Here is a 5,319-nt window from a genome sequence, read left to right as displayed (position 1 = left end):
AAATCGTGGATTTTTACTGTAAAAAATCGATATTTGACGCTCGCTATTACCCTAGAAAGGTGTAGTTAACTTTTTAATCGCAAGAATAAGGGCAAAAGGAGTGATCTACAAAGTCATTTGAGTGTAGAAGAGCGTTTTAGTATCTAATCTAATATCAGCTAAACGGGGACGGTCCCCAGTGCAGTAAAGTCCACGGTTGGGATGTAATGTTTTATACTAACGTCCGCATTTGCCGGCAAATACCTTCGTAATCACCCCACCACACATATACATTCCCCACACACTTATCCCCCAACACCTCAGGACGCGACAATAGTTCATACATTAGCAGGGAGAAACTTGATTTTTTTAAACATGTTTTTCTTATTGATCTTTACCGTTTCCGTTTTCTTTTGTTTAGCACGTTGGGGATCATGGGGCTCCTGGAGCACATGTAGTCGAACGTGTGGTGGTGGGACAATGGATAGAAGCAGAACTTGTCCTACAAGTGGAGAATGTAGTGGATCTCCCCGTGATACATTGTCTTGCAACACGGCAAGGTGTCGTAAGTTGAATTCATTATATTTACAGATGATATCTAATTGGATCAAATAAATGCAGCAATATTAAGTAAATACATCGTCACTTTTTGACGGACCTTTTATCCTGTTCATAGCATATTGGAGTTCATGGAGCTTATGGAGTAGTTGTAGTCAATCATGCGGTAGTGGAACTAAGACTAGAACCAGGACGTGTTCTGTAACAGAGGCTTGCAGTGGATCGACTAGAGGGTCAAGTAATTGCAATACGCAAATATGTCGTGAGTATGATATTACTATTATTATATATTAACAATAAATGCAGTAATAATAAGTAGATACATCTTCATCTCTTTAACGGACCTATCGACTTTAATACAGCATATTGGGGTTCATGGAGCCCATGGAGTAGTTGTAGTCTACCATGTGGTATCACTTGAGTATGATATTAAGCATATTATACCACTATAATAAATATAATATGTAGCTACATCCTCGTCTCGTTGACGAACCTTTCCACTTTTGTAGCATATTGGAGTTCATGGAGCTTATGGAGTAGTTGTAGTCAATCCTGTGGTAGTGGAACTAAGACTAGAACCAGGACGTGTTCTCTAACAGGGGCTTGTAGTGGATCGTCCAGTGGGTCAGATGACTGCAACACGCAAAGCTGTCGTGAGTATGGTATTCAGATTATTTTATCACCTGTAAATCCAGCAACATCCAGAGGCTGGTCCAGTATTTCCAAAGGGGTCGCTCAAAAATTGCGCATATATACTTTGTTATTACCTAGTGTATATGGTTGGTATTAACGCCCTAACGACCTAAGCTAATCGTAGATCCATCCTTTGCACTCATTTTAGTGATAACATTTCTACCCCACCAATTTACCCGGGGTGCGGATTATTTTAACATTTGAATAGGGAGCCTGTTTAGGCAACTATATACCTTATATATTAATATTGATCGGAGATTATACCGTATTCACTAGTAATAGTATATCGTGTGTTTGCGCTTTAAGTATGTTAAACAGACGCATTTCTTGCAGAGCTACTCGTAGCACAGTGGTAAAGCGTCTGACTATGCATACATAGGTTGTTGGTTCGAACCCCGATCAATCCTTTGGTAGAATTTTAAATCTAATGTATTTAATTTCTTTTTGTTAAGTAAGAAGAAATTAATCGCAATGTGGTGGAACCTAGCCTATAATACATGTAACACTATACATGTACATTATGCATTATAAGTTTCTACTATTCAAATGTTAACTACGGAAAAAAATATTGCACCCGGGGTAGGACCGAGCACCAAAGATGGACCATAGAGGGGGTTGGGGATGGTAAGGCCCACCATTGGTTTCCGCAGTAAAATCCATAATTTTCATTTCGCTCTTGTAAAATTATTCAAAGAGCAACTCACTTTTTACATGTTATTAAGGTTGATTTAATCATTGCCTTTAATATTTAGGAGAAAATTCAGCGAAAATCGCATTTTTTTTTTTTTTTTTAGAATTTTTAGCCGAAAATCAATTTTTATTATACTTTTGTACACAGCCAGAATTCCCCAAATTTGCATAGGCGCCCTTACATTTTGACGTCATAGCGACATTCTTTGAGAAATGTTTGTACTTATTTTATTATCACTGGATAGGGAAGACCCATAGCTAAACATTGGTAGCAAACATAATGGCATATGACTTTTATAATTGAAAATTATTCCATGTTACAAAATATGGCTCAGAAATTCGTGGTTCTAGGGTTAAATGTATATAAGGTGTATTTTAGCATTCCTTTAGACAACGTCTAAAATACATATTTACCCACTAAGACCTTGTCCTAGATGGCGCCAACCGCTACTTAAATGCATCTACATAATGCTCTATATAATATATTGGATCGAATAAACGCAACAGTAAAAAGTAGAAACGTCTTCCCATCTTTGACGGACCTTTCAACTTTCAACTTTTATATAGCATATTGGCGTCAATGGAGCGCATGGAGTAGTTGTAGTAAATCATGTGGTAGTGGAACTAAGACTAGAACCAGGAGTTGTTCTGCTAGTGGAGGATGTAGTGGATCATCGAGTGATTCAGATGATTGCAACACGCAAAGCTGTCGTGAGTATGATATTACTATTATTATATCACTAATAAATGCAGCAATAATAAGTAATTACATCTTCGTCTCTTTGATGAACCTTTCATCTTTTATACAGCATATTGGAGTCCATGGAGCTCATGGAGTAGTTGTAGCCAATCATGCGGTAGTGGAACTAAGACTAGAACCAGGGCGTGTTATCTAACAGGGGCTTGTAGTGGATCGTCCAGTGGATCAGCTGATTGCAACACGCAAAGTTGTCGTGAGTATAATAATACCATTTATCATGATGTGAATTTCACTGACTTAGATTAAATGGTGAAAGAGCAAGAATTTATGTACAAAAAGTACAAATAAAAGAAACAAACCAACAACGATCACAATATTGATGTTCCTTGCCATACACTTTAACTTTTGTTTAGCACATTGGAGTCTATGGAGCTCATGGAGTCCTTGTAGTCGTTCATGCAATGGTGGAGCTAAGACTCGAACCAGGAGTTGTTCTGTTAGTGGAGGATGTAGTGGATCGTCGAGTGATTCAGATGATTGCAACACGCAAAGCTGTCGTGAGTATGATAATAATCATATTGTATTACTAATAAATGCAGCAATAATACGGGGGATCTCAAATATCTCAACTCATATTGACAGACCTTTAAACTTTTATACAGCATATTGGCGTGCATGGAGCGCATGGAGTAGTTGTAGTAAATCCTGTGGTAGTGGAACTAAGACTAGAACCAGGACGTGTTCTGTAACAGTGGCTTGTAGTGGATCATCGAGTGATTCAGATGATTGCAACACGCAACGCTGTCGTGAGTATGATAATAAGATTATTAGCTACTATTATATCACTTAGTATTAAATCCAGCAATAATAAGTACATATATTTTAACTCACTGACGGACTTTTCAACTTTCAGCATATTGGAGTTCATGGAGCTTATGGAGTAGTTGTAGTAAATCATGTGGTAGTGGAACTAAGACTAGAACCAGGACGTGTTCTGTTACAGGGGATTGTAGTGGATCGTCCAGTGGGTCAAATAATTGCAACACGCAAATATGTCGTAAGTATAATAATATCATTTATCATCATGTGAATTTCACTGACTTAGTTTAAATGGTGAAAGAGCAAGACTTTATCGTATACTTTGATCAGTACCAAGTAGGCGTGGCAATGCAAATGATATTAACATCCAGGTGGAGAGCCAACTGATATTTATTTGCATCTACAAAATTCGAAAAGATGACTGGGTTGATCCATATGAATTCGTTCTTTCCTTCTTAACTACTTAGAATAGCATACACCAGATATTATAAAATAGAGAATAACTAACACACAAACAAACAAAACCAACAAGACATTTATGCGTCCTTGTCATTTATAAACTAAGTATATTGGAGTCAATGGAGCGCATGTAATTACTGTAGATATTTCGCAAGTTATTTCGCAAATTTATTTTCACAAAATAATAGAGCACAGTAGGGGCCTACCGGTATCGTAACTTGCACATATAAATAATATCCAGTGTGGTAATAGGTCGTTAAGGGGTCACTTCGGGTCTAAGAAGAAAAAAACCTTCAAAACACCTCTTCTGCCACTAATTACATAGCACACTACTGATACCACTTGCACATGCATCGGCATTATCCAGTTTCTACGGTGTGTTCGCCCCTTAAGGGTCAAAGATCGTTTAGGGTCACTTCCGGTCGGACACGAAAAATTCTGAGAAGAAATCGGCCTACCATTAAAAAACTTTTTCTACCACAATTAACATAGAACATTGATTCTTTTTGCATTATATAGACAATTTGAGGTAAAATGGGCCAAAAACATGATTTCTTAAAATTTCAGCCACAAAATTCAAAGACTTGGTCAAGTCTAAGCATTCAAAATTTGGAGTATAGGCTATGAGTTTGCTCATGAATTTAGTTTTTTATGTTAATTATTTTGATTGTTTGTTTTAAAAGATATTAGAAAATTAATTTTCCAAACATTAGAAACTAGTCTTAGTACAAGTCTTTGGGCTTGATTGTCACAGCATAGGGCCTGCATGTTTTTGGCCCTTATTTCCAAAAATTGGCCAAATATATATGGCCCTTATTTCCAAAAATTGGCCAAATATAAAGATTTGACTTTAATCGGCAGTTAGAACTAACTAAAGAATTAGGATTTTTGCTGTTTCAGTTGGCAAAACACGATGATTTTTTTTAATCCTAAAAAAATAGTGCTGTATTTTTCTGGAATAGGGAGTACGTATATATATAAATCAAATTATAAATCAAATCTGAACGCCAAGGAAAAGCGTGCTCTTCTGAATCTACGTAAGAATCCTGATTATGTGATCAAGCCAGCGGACAAAGGTGGCGCTACTGTAGTTTGGCGAAGGGATTTGTATCTGCTCGAAGGAAACCGCCAGTTGTCTGACACCAAGACCTATGAACCACTACCAGATGATCCTACCAAAAAGGATCTTACCTTGGTTACTACTACGATCAATCAAAGCATCAAGCGGAAAGATCTTCCCCCGACAGCTGGTGAGCTTATACCAGTGGATCCACGTTGTGCCCGGTTTTATATGCTCCCCAAGATACATAAAGACAACAGCCCGGGTCGCCCCATCGTATCAACGTGCAACTGCCCTACTGCCCTTATCAGCGAACATCTTGACAGCATTCTCGCACCCATGGTTTCCCGCCTCCCCACAT

The sequence above is a fragment of the Amphiura filiformis genome, chromosome 14 (genome assembly GCF_039555335.1).
Source record: "Amphiura filiformis chromosome 14, Afil_fr2py, whole genome shotgun sequence".
NCBI classification, from domain to species: domain Eukaryota; kingdom Metazoa; phylum Echinodermata; class Ophiuroidea; order Amphilepidida; family Amphiuridae; genus Amphiura; species Amphiura filiformis.
Note: the sequence above shows the minus strand (reverse complement) of the source record.